The following is a 16,855-nucleotide window of genomic DNA, read 5'->3' on the forward strand; positions in this document are numbered from 1 at the left end:
TGTGTGTAAGAGACAAACTCTGCTATGCTAATCAAGCTTATTGGTCTTGTTTATGATGAGCTCATATGAGACACAGATTTCCTCTCAACAGATTTTTGACCTAGAGCAAGAGTAGAAATGAATTTTCAAAGCATAGAAAATGTCAGTCTTCTGACATCCTGTTGCAGTCATTTGAAAGCAGATCCTTCAGTGAAAGAAGCGCTAAATCTCTAGTGTATATGTCCGGTGCTCGTATGAGTCATTTATGTGGTTTAAAGAGTTTAAAGAGAAATTTTAGCCAGACGTGTTGCTTATTCTCTATAACAAATGTTTGTCAATTTCCTCAGACGTCTAGCAATAAGAGGCAATTTCATCGGCCAGTATACAGAAAAAAATGAATTAGCTTTCCGGTACTGACAAAATGATTTGGTAGTTACATTTCACTCAGACTAAAGATTGACCAATAATGTCCAAGTGCATTTCAGAGGAAATAAGCACCTGTCAGTAGCGTCACCGGTCCCTCTAGATGCATGCTCTCTACACAAACACACAGAAGGTTGTGTACAGCTGGTGGGCTTTTTGCCTGGATAGTTGCTTTTGAAATCGTCCATTACCATCAATCATAACAGCAAAAAAAAAAAAACAAAAAAAAAACAAGCAAGATCTAATTAGCATAGAGCAGAGGACAGTCCAGAATGACTGACAGAGAGCCACACTTCTACCATTCATAACCACTGACTCCAGATATGAAGTGGGTGGAAGTTATTGATTCCCCCATCTTCTTGTATTCTCTTTAGCAGCACTCATGATATCCATTAGGGCTGGACGATATAGAAATCTCAATAATTTTCAGCCTTTTGATAATATTTTTCTTATTCTGTTCCAAAGAAAAGAGCTGTAATTTCAACCAAACAAACAGCCGCTGTAGCCAAGTAGATTCAGTTGTTGTAAGTACAATATAAGACTCACCACATGGAACAATATTCAGTCACTGTTATTTATATGAACAAATATAAAAATACTTAAACAGCAATATTTATTTATAATAAAATGTTTTCATGTAAATAAAATGCCACATTGAGATTTCTGTAAACATTTTTTGAGTGCTAACAATTGACACTAATGAATCATTGAATCAGAGTTTTGAACTGATTTACTTGCTACATGTAATTCCTTTTTTGCTTCTATAAATCAGTTTCAGCCAGCGATGCTTTTTATAAAATCTGTAATTAAACTCATATTATTGACTCTATAGTGAACTTGGAGGCAAAGTAAAAAGTGCATTAAAGTCATTGCAATGTTTATTTATTTATTTTAAATTGGCAAATAAAATCACAACTGTTTTCATTTCATGCTTCAGGCAGACACTTTTTACCCAAGCAACTTACATTGATTTCAAGGTACATATTTTATCAGTTTTTTATTTTTTTTTATTTTATATGCTTACTGGCAGAATGTACTGTGAATATTAGTATATGACCCGGCCCTAATAATCATGGAATTAATTTTAAAACATCTATGCATAGACCCTCATGAAAAGACCACAGTGGCACTGTGTGATTAATTTTCATGAATATGTAGAGCATTTGTGTTTCTTCGACTCTGCTTGTGTAAAGTATTTTTAGAGCACTGCTAAAGTGGAAGCTCTGCTGGTGTCTCTCGCTGCCAGCCTTGCTCTTCTTGAAGATAAGCATTTCCACCACGTCTCACTCTCTGCAAAAGAGGCCTTCCTGGGCACTCATTAATTGTGGAAACAAACTAAATTCATGCCATGCATTTAATTAATTGAGAAATGTCCTTGTCATGAAAGCTCACAGTGGCATTTAGTAGCGTGAAGGTGCTTCATCATTGCACACTTTTATTATTTTTTCCTTGGCCCGGATGCCTTCCAGAATGTTTTTTTCTTCTTTTTTTTTTTGCTTGTGTGTTTAGCTAAGCTATAAAGTCAACTGCATGATGATTAAGTTCATTTTCCCTTTAATAGATAGCATTCAATTAGAACATGTTATTAAAACTATTTTCTAATGAAGCAATATTAAATGGCTTGCATGAAAGATGACATTTATGTGAAGGCAGATACAACACATGCAAGTCAGCATTCATTTTCTATTAAGGCCAATTAAACTGCCGTTATCATTGCATGGGCATGTGCATTCATCCAGTAAATCGGTATTAGTGACCATTATATTGATAAATAAGTCCTATGCTCACCATTGTTTCTATTTGAATAGGGGTGAAAGATAACCAGTGCACTTAAAGGAATATTCTGTGTAAATTTTGTGTATTAAAAAAAAATGAAAGCTCAATCAGCAATGTAATTTATTTCTCTGATGTCAACGCTGAATTTTCAGCAGCCATTCTTCTGTGTCACACGATCCTTCAGAAATCATTCTAATATGCTGATTTGCAGCTCAGGATACATTTATTATAATCGGTGTTGAAAATAGTTGTTGCTTTAATATTTTTTTTTCTGGAAATTGTGATTCAATTTTATCAGGATATTTTGATAAATAGAAAGTTCAATAAAGCAGCATTTATTTGATATAGAATCTTTCTGTGACATTACAAATGTCTTTACTGTCAGTTTTGATCAATTTAATATGTCCTTGCTGAATAAGTGTATTCATTTCTTTTATAAACAAAAATCTATCTGAACCCAGTGTTTTGAACGGTGTCTATTTTTGCTTTCAAGTCTTCCTAAATTTTCTGTTTACTTTCATTGTAATTGCCTTACTATATATTTTTTTATTTTATTATTATTATTTTTTTTGTGGTAATCAACAATACTCCACAAATGTTGCCAATTGAACTAAGATTCTGCCATCATTTGCTCACATTATTTCAAACCTGTGTGACTTTCTTCTGTAGAGCACAAAGAAACAATGACATGGAATTTATTTCTGGGTTTACCATCACTTTAATCTTGTATCGAACCCAGAATTTTCCTTTGAGGTCAACAGTGTTGCAGAAACAAATTTACAGTTCACCTTCTGTGAGCACAGTGTTGGAAGTATGAAAAATCACATGCGACTATGAGAACTCAAATAGCCTCTAATTTGTGTTTTTACCTGCCGGAAGCTGAATTTGTGGTAATTACTGACCAGCCTCCATGTGCCCTTTCAAACGCTACAGATGACACAATTAGTATGGCGTGAAGATTGCCTGGCTACTCCTGGACACACGTACACATGCACACACACATAAACATGTAGCCTACAGACACAGAGACAAAAACAGGCTCGCAGTTTTGCTGGCACACCTTGACAGTGAATGATTACTATGCTCTGTGTTTTGCGAATGACGACGAACAACTCCTGCAAGCCAAATGCGTTCCCCTCTAAGATAACGTCCTTGAGCTCCACCACAATGTGATGTAAATAACCGAATGATAAAAACTTTGCAGTAACAAGCTGTTCAGATAGCAAGCTTTTCTGACATGCGATTTTAAAGCAGACAGTGGGATACTGGGCACTTTGCTAGCCAAGCCTCTTAAAGTCTTCTGCTTAGATAGCGTAATTATTACAGTCACCTCACCTCTTTTTGAGAGCAGACACCTGTGCGCCGTGAACCACTTCACGAAGCAACTTGGGATGTTACTTAAAGAGAGAGAGAAAGTGCTCTTATCTCTGATCTGTCAATGCTTTAGTGATTATGCTGGGTGTACTGCGCATTGCTCCAAAAACTGCACCAAGGTGATTTTTTAAAATACGCAGGTAATTTAGGTGTGCATTCACCCGTCAGGTTATTTGCTTTGAAAAACAATAATAGAGTAAATAGAGGTCTGTCCCATTTCACATACATCTGTACAATTTTATGTCATTTTTGTAGAGCAAGGAGTTGTGTTCACACTGAACAATTCAATAAGACAGTCTATCCAGATGAAGTACTTGTTCAATCAACAGAGTTGGCTCTTTATGCAGCAGTACGGGTGGGGTTATCTAGCCGTGATGGCGGCTTGACCAAAATTTGTCAAGATGGTGGATGTAGTGACTGCTGAAATTTCTCAGTGCATGATAAAGCTGGTCCTCTGGGTGTTGGTGGTCCACTGATTAATGCGAAGACAGGTCAGGTGACCATGAGAAGATGAGATAAGACCTGTCTGGATGCCCTTGGACATTTTGCTGCGTTGGTGAGGCTTCTGTGGAGGGCAAAATGGCAGAATATCTCTGGAGTCCCTGTAGATGTGACTGATTGGAGCTAAAAGAGACAGTAATGTGCTCTTTGTCACTGCCAGTCTGCCATGATGTGAACGTTTGAATCAAGAATCAATCCTCTTGTTGGCCACCTGTCAGTAGTCAACTATTATCAGGCCGCTGTGGTGATTGACACACACACACACACACACACACACACACACACAAAGGCAACTTTATTCTGTGGAGAAGACAGCACCTTACAAATCTAAGTTGAATGCTTCGACATTATTTTTCAATATGTGTATAATATATATGTAAAAGCCAATTATTTAGGTATATATTGTCTTTGAAAGTTTCTTATGCTCACAAAGCTTGTATTTATTATATAAACAATACAGTAATATTGTGGGGGGAAAAACAATAATATTGTGAAATATTACATTGTAAAATAACTGTTTTCTGTTTTAATATGTTTTAAAATATAATTTATTTCTGTGATGGCAAAGATGAATTTTCAGCAGCCATTACTCCAGTCTTCAGTGTCACATGATCCTTCAGAAATCAGTCTAATATGCTGATTTGCTGCTCAAGAAACATTTCTTATTATCATCAGTGTTGAAAACAGTGCTGCTAAATATTTTTGTGGAAATTGTTATAGATTTATTTTCAGAATTATTTGATGTTTGGAAAGTTCAAAAGAGCAGCATTTATTTGAACTAGAAATCTTTTGTAATGTTATAAATGTCTTTATTGCCAGTTTAATGCACCCTTGCTCAAAAGTATTAATTTCTTTCAAAAAAAAAGAGGAAGAAGACAATCATCATTTAACTGAAAGGCAACAAATGTTTCTATGTAATAAGAAATATCATTATTTCATTTTAAAATGATGCGGCTCTTCATAAATTAATATACTACATGGAGGAGTGTATACTGTTAATGCACAGTATCTAGTACATAATTTAGGGCACTACATATGTAATTTGTTTCTCCAGTAGGGACCATTTAAGTCACTACTTAATTGCATGGGTTAGCTATTAGCTAAAAGCCATTACAACTAGCAAGTGGTGGGGCAAATCACCCCAAAATACAGGGATTATCTAAGCAATAAATGAATCAAGGTGAAGAGAAAATCCATTGTCTAATAGCTTTTTCTGCACAGGAGGCAACTAATGTACCCTAAGCTGGTTGGGCTCAAGATCAGCCTCAGGGATCAATGTTCTTAAGCCCAATCAAAGCAATTCCATCACATTATTTGGCTAGACTAATTGCTCAGACTAAAAAAGTGCAAAGTTTAGCCCTAATGAGATTGACCCGTAGAATAAATGTGTTCCCTTGCTTTAAAGATTATGCTGACTTCTCTTATCCTGGGGCACTTGTTAAATGAACACTTCCTGTGCATCCACTTCTAATCGCTATTGCCATAAAATCATTGCTTGTACATATTTCACAAGAAAACTGCTGTTTCCCCAGTGTCTCTGATTTAAAGGCACAAATCTCTGGATCAGCCAATGTTTTTCACACATTATCACAGTTTATCACGTACTGCACAAGTCTTTGCTACCCATTAGCAAAAATACAGCCACCAGTCTTGTCAGTGGGTGATCAGTGCACTGGTCCTTTGGGTGCTGATGATCTGCTGACTTGATCCTCGGCCTGCCTATGGGCCAGGAGACCACAGGAAGAACAGATAAGACCTGCCTGGATGCCCTTTGGACATTTTGCTGCCTTGGCGAGGCTTCTGCGAAGGGAGAAATGGCAGAATCTCACTGGAGTGGCCATGGATGCGATTGATTGGAGCGGGCAAAAGAGACAGTGATGTACTCTTTGTCACTGCCACTCTCCCACGGCGTGAAAGTTTAAAGCAAGAATCAATCCTCTCGTTGGCCGCCTCATAGAGGCTGTCGATAGTCATAAGTGGCTGACCTTCCCATCAAAGTTTGTGCTCCTCATCAGGCTCACAGACTCTGGCAGATATTGCATGGAAAGCTGCATCCATCAATCCTGTGCCAACACAGCCAGTACAGAGAGAGGAATTGTCATGGTGACAGGGCTTTGAGCGTTTTTCACGAGAGCTGAAGTGTTAATAAAGCTAATAACACCACAGTCAGTGGTAGATGTTCAACAGGAGTTAGCATTTAAATGCAAAAACACTCAACAAAAAAACACTCTAGCATTTAAACTACAAAAACACTTTTTTTAAGCTCTGCTATGCGCTGAAAATACATTGAGTTAAAAGTCATAGTCATCCGCATCAACAATCCCCAGTTTGCACAATGCAGACGTTACTGTAAGTAGCAGATTGTATTGTTTCATATCTTCCGTGCATAAGGACAGTAATTGGTCTTGTAGCTACTTCAGAGACTTTTCTACTTAAAAGTATGATTCTTAGAACTGGTCCCTGCTGAAAAAATGGTTATCTTTCGTTCCCACTTTGACACTTCACTCAAGAAACATTTCTTATTATCATCAGTGTTGAAAACAGTGCTGCTAAATATTTTTGTGGAAATTGTTATAGATTTATTTTCAGAATTATTTGATGTTTGGAAAGTTCAAAAGAGCAGCATTTATTTGAACTAGAAATCTTTTGTAATGTTATAAATGTCTTTATTGCCAGTTTAATGCACCCTTGCTCAAAAGTATTAATTTCTTTCAAAAAAAAAGAGGAAGAAGACAATCATCATTTAACTGAAAGGCAACAAATGTTTCTATGTAATAAGAAATATCATTATTTCATTTTAAAATGATGCGGCTCTTCATAAATTAATATACTACATGGAGGAGTGTATACTGTTAATGCACAGTATCTAGTACATAATTTAGGGCACTACATATGTAATTTGTTTCTCCAGTAGGGACCATTTAAGTCACTACTTAATTGCATGGGTTAGCTATTAGCTAAAAGCCATTACAACTAGCAAGTGGTGGGGCAAATCACCCCAAAATACAGGGATTATCTAAGCAATAAATGAATCAAGGTGAAGAGAAAATCCATTGTCTAATAGCTTTTTCTGCACAGGAGGCAACTAATGTACCCTAAGCTGGTTGGGCTCAAGATCAGCCTCAGGGATCAATGTTCTTAAGCCCAATCAAAGCAATTCCATCACATTATTTGGCTAGACTAATTGCTCAGACTAAAAAAGTGCAAAGTTTAGCCCTAATGAGATTGACCCATAGAATAAATGTGTTCCCTTGCTTTAAAGATTATGCTGACTTCTCTTATCCTGGGGCACTTGTTAAATGAACACTTCCTGTGCATCCACTTCTAATCGCTATTGCCATAAAATCATTGCTTGTACATATTTCACAAGAAAACTGCTGTTTCCCCAGTGTCTCTGATTTAAAGGCACAAATCTCTGGATCAGCCAATGTTTTTCACACATTATCACAGTTTATCACGTACTGCACAAGTCTTTGCTACCCATTAGCAAAAATACAGCCACCAGTCTTGTCAGTGGGTGATCAGTGCACTGGTCCTTTGGGTGCTGATGATCTGCTGACTTGATCCTCGGCCTGCCTATGGGCCAGGAGACCACAGGAAGAACAGATAAGACCTGCCTGGATGCCCTTTGGACATTTTGCTGCCTTGGCGAGGCTTCTGCGAAGGGAGAAATGGCAGAATCTCACTGGAGTGGCCATGGATGCGATTGATTGGAGCGGGCAAAAGAGACAGTGATGTACTCTTTGTCACTGCCACTCTCCCACGGCGTGAAAGTTTAAAGCAAGAATCAATCCTCTCGTTGGCCGCCTCATAGAGGCTGTCGATAGTCATAAGTGGCTGACCTTCCCATCAAAGTTTGTGCTCCTCATCAGGCTCACAGACTCTGGCAGATATTGCATGGAAAGCTGCATCCATCAATCCTGTGCCAACACAGCCAGTACAGAGAGAGGAATTGTCATGGTGACAGGGCTTTGAGCGTTTTTCACGAGAGCTGAAGTGTTAATAAAGCTAATAACACCACAGTCAGTGGTAGATGTTCAACAGGAGTTAGCATTTAAATGCAAAAACACTCAACAAAAAAACACTCTAGCATTTAAACTACAAAAACACTTTTTTTAAGCTCTGCTATGCGCTGAAAATACATTGAGTTAAAAGTCATAGTCATCCGCATCAACAATCCCCAGTTTGCACAATGCAGACGTTACTGTAAGTAGCAGATTGTATTGTTTCATATCTTCCGTGCATAAGGACAGTAATTGGTCTTGTAGCTACTTCAGAGACTTTTCTACTTAAAAGTATGATTCTTAGAACTGGTCCCTGCTGAAAAAATGGTTATCTTTCGTTCCCACTTTGACACTTCACTACTAAGGGTCTGTCTTCCTTTTCCTCAGGCTCTACACCAATGATGAGCTCTGTCAATCTGTCTATAGACATGGTATGTACTACATGGAGTGAACATAATCCTTGAGCTACATTTCAAGCTACACTGTAAAAAATAAATAATATTGCAGTTGTGAAAGAAATTAAATTTGAGTGATTCATCAAATCATTGCAAACTGATTTGCTCACACTCACTGATTCATTCAGGAATCAAACAAGTATTTGTTTTTATGAGTGACTCATATAATCATTCACAGTTTTTGTTGGCAGAGCAAAAATAGGCACAGTAGCTGACAATGACATTGTCCCATAAAATCACACTCCCAAACCAGCATCCAAAAATAAGACGTTATACTGCTCTGAGTAGACTTTAGTGGCCTGAGAACAGTGATGAAATTAGATTTTGGATGAAATGTAATCTTTTTTTTTTTAAGCACGTTAATGACGGGCACTGAATCAGTAAAGGTCATGGCAGAATTGGTTCCAACACAGCATGAGTAGGCAAAAGCCATAATATGTCCTTCAAATTACTAACTTCAAATATGTCAGCTTTATTTTTGGGTCAGCCCACACCTTGCTCATTTTGAAGCTCAAAACCATAATTGAACACAGATTTGCACTACATTAAAAGATGAACTTTTCTCTCTCACTTTTCCACCAAAATCAGCCTGGTTCATTGACAGGCAAAGCCTTTTCATAATGAGGTACATCTACGCCCCACTCTGTTCAATCAATCTTCTCAGGTAGTTCATTTCCTTGGCTGTGGGAGGTTGTGAAATATTCAGTAGCATGCATCAGTACTCCTATTATTGAAATCAGCAGCTACTCTTTTTAAAAGGTGTAGCCATTAATCAATCATTACCGGAACATTGGCTTTATTATTTGCTTCATAGCTTCACTAAAGCTATACCTCTTGCAACCACCATTCGGTGTGCTTGAGTGGAATCTAATGCAGCAACTAGTGCCATTTTTCCATCATGTGAGCGCTAGAGGTCTATTGTTGGAGAGTACTGATAATGTTTTCACCCTTCAACCTTACAGCCCTCTGTAACAGCCTTCTATTATGTACAGCCTTTCAGGATTTATTAATTGTGTCGTCATGCTTGTGTCTGAAAGGCATGTGAATGAAAGGCTTAAGACTTCAGGTGAACTTATTGAAAGTTTTGCACAGCATTTCCAGTATGTAAGCATTCATAAAGGTGCTAAGCTTCAATTATATTTCAGGCTGACTCTACATTTCTAAAGACCAGCACTGAAGTGATAAGAGAAGTCAGAGAGATCTAATAGGCTGATAACCAACCCACGACTGTCCCAGCATGTTGACTTTTTATCAGCCAGATTTAGAGAGACCCCCTAACAAGATTCATTGCTTTTCTTTTGCAGAATTAGGAAGGGTTATCTGCAAGAGTGGTCAACTGGAGGGAGACCGTTTCAATTATCATATCACTGTCGGCTATCAATTTCGCCCTCGTCTTAAAGAAGGGGTATCAAAAGAACATCCAAAACCAAACAAAAAAAGAATGTGTCATGTCATTTGTTACATTGCCTTGCTCGGCTCAGAAATGGGTGGAAATTATTCTCCATTTAGGGCAATTGTGCTGCTGTTCAATACAAAGCCATTATTGCCCTTAAGAAATAGAGTAACATCTCTGTAGAGGAGAGGCCGCAATCACGCGGGAGTGTAAAAGCAGCTGTGATGGATGTTGTTCAAATGTAATGACTGAACTTGCAGTCAGCATGGTAAAGGAGGAGAAGGCAGAGACCATTGTGTGTGGTGGTGATTGGCTCCTGTTTTCACTTGGCATGGTCAACTGAAATCGAGCTGGGAAATAAACTGCCTTGCACACGCCGAGCCCTGAAAGAAACTCGCAAATTGAATATTGCTATGAAAAAATAAGACTGCCTTGACTTGGCCAAATGCAGCTGTGGCCGGCACGGTTATTTATTTGGCTGCAAATCAATGTGCCACGATGCCACCGGCACAGTTTTGGTGGTGCATTTGAAAAACGGCAGCTATTATCATTACTATTTGAGCACAATCAGACTCATGTCTCTAAGCTGATTAGGAGTTGTCCTGAATGGCTAGGATTGTGTAATGATCAGCTAATTACAAAGAGCACAGTCCCATGCTGTGGTGAATTCAGCCTAGCTGTTAATGCCAGTCTGGCAGGGTGAATAATGCAACACCCCATAAGAGTCTCACTCACAATAGCACTGCAGTAATGGCATTAGAGCACATAGCAATTTATGTTTTTTTTTTTTTATGTGTTCTGGATGAAAATGTTCGCCTTGCATATCTCTTTGTAAATATTGGATCATATAACAGTTGCCAATGTGTATTTACACACAGTTGTTAAGCGATCTGTGCAGCTGTGATGCATATTGCCAATGAATAATAGAAAACAGCAAAGCAGAGAGCCATGGCTGTCGCTCCAATCGTATGTATTATACATAACCATGAGCTACTGCAACTAACAAGAGTAAAAGCACAATCATCTCCTTAACTAGCATTTTTAGTCTTCTTGGCATATGAGAAGGACTTTGAGGAGGTATTTATTTTATGTAATATATCTCATTTTACAAAAAATACTGGCAAAACCGTCAATGTAAATATAATGTGATGTTCTAAAGCATGTTGTGAAGATATAGCATATAGTGAGATCCAAAAGTCATAGGATGTAAATTAATTTAAACCTTGGTCACTTATAAATAAACAAATTTATGGTGTTGACTGTGTTAACCACTTTAAATATTTAATGTGTGTGTGTGTGTGTGTGTGTGTGTGTGTGTGTGTGTGTGTGTGTGTGTGAAAACTGATAGATTAGAAAAAAAAATCTAATAGAAATTTTTCAATTATGGTCTTTGAATTTTGGTCCCCACTATAAATCCATAGGTCATGCCTGGTGTAGTAGTTGCAACATGGTTGTCATACAAAGTTCAGTCCAGTGTCACTTTGGCTGTTGTGACAGTGATAAGCACTTTGTTCCAGTATTTGGAGACAAAAATAGGGAAACTCACAGACCAAGACCGACCAGCAGGACTCTTCTAAAGTGAGGGCTTTGCAACCAGCCAAATGTAACAGAGCAGAACAGGGCTAGAATAGGTGGACACCACGTCAGGCAATTCCATTAGCTGCATTACACATGAATCAGAGCCTTGAATCTAATTCCATCTGCCACAGAAGAACAGTGAGCCTCAAGAGACCACGTGACCCTGCAGAATGTCGACAAATGTCCTGCTGTAACGTTGTAACGTGAACTTTGGGGCGGCTAGTGAGAGTAAGACTGAGGTATTGTGAGGCCATGGTGCGTAGTGGTTTGAAGCAGACAGGCTGGACTAGTGCGGTGTGCGCCCCGGCACTGAGACAGATGAATGTGCCGTTCTGCTGAGATGGGCCCATTTATTACCGTCTGACATGACAAATCATTGCACAAGGATACAGGGCCAGTTTGTGCACTTCTGCCACCCCACCACAACAATGCCATTGGTAATTCTAATGGCCAGTATGTGCAAATGTGACATTTCTTCATGGTCATGCAGGTATCTCCTTTTTGCAGCCGATTCTGCACCATTACATTTAAAAGGAAGAGTTTTGTTTAAAGCATAATATTCAGGAAAGGGTCCTAGCGTTCCTCATTGACTGAAGGTGCATTTGATCCACTTTACTCACACTTCATAATATAGGGAAAAAGAGAAGTGGAGAACCACAACTGAATACAAAAAGACACACTATGTATTTGAATGAGATCCTTACATGTCACACATATACATTTCAAAAACGTCTGATTTCTATGAATAGGAACAAACCTGCAGTACACGGCAGTCCTGTTTTTCATCCTCTAATACTAATGCGCACCGCTCCACGTACAGGCATTTGATCTGATTTTTTTTTTTCATTCTTGTTCCCTGTTGCTCTGAGCTTTGATGTCCGTTTTCATGAAACAGACTGTGTTTCTTTTCTCACAGAGCGAGGTCATGCTTAAAAGGGCGTGCTTCACGTGCAAAGAGTTGGGTCATTGGTGAAGCGATTTAGACTGGGTTTTGTCGTTGAGAAATGGCTGTGTACTTACAAGTACAGCTAATTGTATTTTCAATTAATTCCTTCGGCAAATGATGGTAATGATAAAAGCGGAGGTGACTTTTGGCACTACTCAACTGTGACTTTGTTAATTAGATTTGAGTCTTGAGCAAAGCCCAGCAAATCTTCTTGCTTTTAAAGCTGCTGTGTAATGAATGCAAATTGCACTTGTTTTCTCTCTCGTCAGTTATTTTTTATGCACATGGCCAAAAGTATGTGGACAACCCCTTTTAATTAACGAGTTGTACTATTTCAGCTACTCCCACTGTCAGCAGGTATATAAAATTAAGCATACGTCCATGCAATCTGCTTAGACAAACAGTTTTCGTATAGTGGGTCATGTCTTTTCTGTTCCAGCATGACAATGCGCCTGTGCGCAAAGCATGGTTGATAAAGAAATGTTTTACTGAGTTTTGGCATGGAGGAACTCGACTATGGTTGGATACTGTCAAATGGTTGTCTTTTGTATTGCAAGAAAAGAGAAAGAGTGTTTGCAAGCTGCATGCAGTAACATAACACTTGAACAGTGTAATCTGATTCACACACAAATTCACACACTCTTTTAAACCAGTTTTTTTTTTTTAGTGAATCAAAAGCAAACAGCACAACCATTGTAGTTCCATTGGTAAATCTTTACAGTACGATACCTTTTGTTCATATTAGTTACTACATTAGTTAAGGTGAACTAACAATTAAAATATTGATCTTAGTTAATGTTACTTTCATCATTTACTACTACATTATTTAAAAGAAATAAAAAAGGTTTTCTCCTTTAACAAAGTACATACAAAAGACATGAACCGGAAGTGATGCAACCTGTTTTACAACATACATGAGTATGTTGTGCATAACCCACATTGCAAACGGATAGTGTATCTATAGCTGTTAGATCTGCAGCTATAACTAAAAGAGGAGATGTAGAGAGGAGAAAAACAGCCTTGTGAGTAAGGATAAAATCTACTCTGTGCAGCTCAAACAGATAGGAGGACTCACCCATGAGAATCTCCCTCTCTGTACAAACATGCTGAAGCTCAGCACAAAAGAAGAGTGTTTTCTGCTTACTAACCCTGATGGGAGGACGTCAATCTCTGGACCTTCTCAAGCAGGGCACAGTGGTCCACTCCTGCTTAGTTGAACATTTGTCTGGTGGGCCGATGTATTATTAATCTGGACGGGTTTGCAGCTGGATTAGTCCCTGCCATGGCCTGTTTTCTCTCTGTCCGCAGTGATGTGCTGATAGCTTAATGATGCGACAGGTCTCTGGGAGGTGGCGGATGCATCTGGCGGCCGCTGACACCTGCCAAAAAGAGAATCTCCTGATGGGAAGAGAGCAGCTGCACAGCAGATGCAGGCTAATAAAACGCTGCTCTTTACTTGCCTCTGATTGGCCGGCACATGACAGAGGTGATGGGGAAACGGCTCTTTGTTTAAGCTTAATCACCAGACAGGAAGCTGAGGAGAACAAACTGATGTGTTTAACTCATCTTCCTGTCACACACCAACATTTCCTTAATAATGCCAGTGAATGTAGATATTTTATCAGTGACATGCTTTTGTTTGCATCATGTATTTTTAATTCAGATTATGCTTAAGGGAAAATTGCACCGTATTTCACCCTTCAGTTAGAAAAACTGTAAGGGTTTGTCTACATTTTAAAGACAAAAATATTTGCACTTATAAGCGCTGATGGTCTCCATAGACGTGTCTGCCAAATAATAGTTAATTGAGTCAGTGAACTGCAAGAGCAGCAAATATGCCCACCTGGAGTGGTAAAATATTCATGTCATACCTGGTGTAATGTGGCATCACTAATGCAGCGTGATGGTAGATGGAATTTTGCTGGGTTGGGTGGCAGCACTACAGAAAGGCCTGTCATATTTAATGGCAGACAGTCCTTGTGACAGTTCACATTAGCTGCTGCGGATGCTGAAATTTTTATATGTTTTATATTCCCTTAAGTCAGGCTTTACATGAAATATCATCAGGAAATGATAGTGTAAAATTAGGTCAAGGCTACAAAAAAAGGGGCTCTACAGTTCAGCTAAACTGTAGAGGAGGCTTTTAACATACAAATACAGATATTTACACAGAAATCAAAGATGAGGCCAAATCAGATGAGGCCGTCATTAACATTCACTTGAGAATACGTGTGATTTTCAAGATTCTACAGGCAATTACCTTTGTTCATAATTTAAGACCCTTTTAAGCTCTTTGGAGTCTTGATTTTATGCAGTCAAGTTCTATCATAATCTGTTTTGTGGGGCGGAGAATTTAGAAATCGTTTTGAAATCAAAACAAAGTCATCCTCTCTTTACTAGTGCTTCTCAGCATATTTGATTCAAAGGCCCCCCATATTAGCTAAAGTATTTCCTCTGATATTTTTGCTGTAAACATGACAACGCTGCTTGTTTTCAAGTTTTTATATTAACAGAAATGGGAATGTTGATATACTGAAATAATTAACCATAACTCATTGATTTCAGAATATTCTATTTTCCAATAAAAACAAAAGTTATTTAGGGGTGGAAAAAGGATCTCATTTTACATCTCAGTTTTTTTTAATTATTTATTTATTTTTATTTTTTTGTGCTTTCCCCTCATGAAAAAAGTATGCTTTCGCAGAGCACTTAATACAGAAACATATTATTTATTTATTTTAAAGATTTGAAGTACACTACTTTTAGTACAGTTAAGTGCACTAAGTCATATTGTGGCCTTATTGGAGTCCCGGCCCTGTTGTTGAGAACCACTGTTCTATAGTTTATACCACACACAGCCTTTATTGCCTATCAGCAAACCAGTGACTCGTGATTAAAACTCAAATGCTCTGAAACCTCCTGTTCCTCTCTAGTTCTCTCTCTTTCTCATTTCAATTCATTTCAGATCTCCCCTCTGCTGCTTATAGAAAACCACAGTTATGGAAACAACCATTTAATTTCTGTGCTTTTTATGCACAATAACTATTATGATAAGCATGGTGGGAAATGACAGAAACACACCCAGCTCTCAATCATCTCCATTATGCTTTTGTTTTTTTACTGAGTGTCCACACTCAGAGAGATTTCACAGCATGTTCAGCTCAGTAGAAGCAGGACTAAACAGCCCCTGTAATTTTCATCAAACAAACAAAGGAAAGCGATGGTATAAATCAGTTAAATCTGCGAGACGTTTTCTCCATTTAACGTTGTGTTTTACCAAAGCTCGCAATGACCCTCTATTAAATGCTGGAAAAGCTGCCTTTGTCTGTCATCCGTTTTGAACCCCCTCTGTGTCGAGATACCTGATCTTTTGTCTGTGCTTTACTTCCCCACTGATTCATCAACTCAAAGCTTTCTGGCTGCTTTCTGAAGAACTTTCTTCAAATATGCAGAAGACACTCACTGTTACCATAGTAGCGTATTATGATATTCAGAAAGAACAACCAACCATTTGGGATGCTAAAATTAGGCCAAAGTGTGTGCATGCAGGCATGTTTTTTTTATTTTTTTTATTTACTCCAGAATGATAATAAGATTCATCATCTCTAACTAGACAGAGCAATTAAATTAACTGGAGAAGAAAGTTTCTCTACACCCTTAGGCTCTGCACAATTGTTTTCCCTCTAATTAGATGGAAAACTTTCGAGACTGGTGAAAATAATTTTTTGTGGTAAGTTTGTTTTATTGTGCTGTTTTATTTTTTTCCCAAGCAGTCCATGTCTTTTTTTTTCTAAACACATATAAAGAATGCACAATTAGCGCCCTTAACGAGTACACTGAGCTTTGATCTTATGCTGTCAGTGGCACATAGCAAGACATTGCTCAGTAGGTTAAAAACAATGCTTCAAAACAATTATAGTAGTCTCTTTTATATGTTCATTTTGACTGAACATATATGCTTTCTTTAGCAGTCATAAGAAAATCTTCTATAACCTGTTAACCTGCACCCCCCATTTTGGGACTCACAGCTGAAAATGACCTACCTAACTTAAAATGGTAACAGTTCCTGACAACAGTGTGCTACACACACAATTTTAGTGTCTTTGGAAAGAAGACCCTTTGGGCTTTACTATCCATAATCAAGAGTTGATAATGCTCAAAAGGATAAAAAGTTATAGACACTGAAGTGCCTTGAAAAAAATTGTACCACACTGAATTTTTTTTTATTTCATATAAAAATACATGAAATCAGTCCTGGAGCAATCCAGAAAAGTAATGGGTCCCCCCCCCCAAAACCATGTTGCTTTTTACTACCAAGAAGCAGTTTTTTGAGCGTAAGTTATTACGATGATTCTGGTACGTACTGCGTTTTGATTATGCATGTTTTGATGTGTACTGCTTACACAAATTTAGCAAATAAATTTTT

The 16,855-nt window shown here is 38.1% G+C and overlaps 1 protein-coding gene across 1 annotated transcript in view; it reads left to right on the forward strand.

Moving 5' to 3' along the window:
* Window positions 1-16,855, forward strand: part of LOC107676688 (polypeptide N-acetylgalactosaminyltransferase-like 6) — a 210,147-nt gene that overhangs the window by 63,625 nt on the left and 129,667 nt on the right. The gene's annotated exons all lie outside the window — the stretch shown is intronic.

The sequence above is a fragment of the Sinocyclocheilus anshuiensis genome, unplaced genomic scaffold (assembly GCF_001515605.1).
Source record: "Sinocyclocheilus anshuiensis isolate Anshui unplaced genomic scaffold, SAMN03320099.WGS_v1.1 scaffold76, whole genome shotgun sequence".
In the NCBI taxonomy this organism is placed as follows: Eukaryota; Metazoa; Chordata; class Actinopteri; order Cypriniformes; family Cyprinidae; genus Sinocyclocheilus; species Sinocyclocheilus anshuiensis.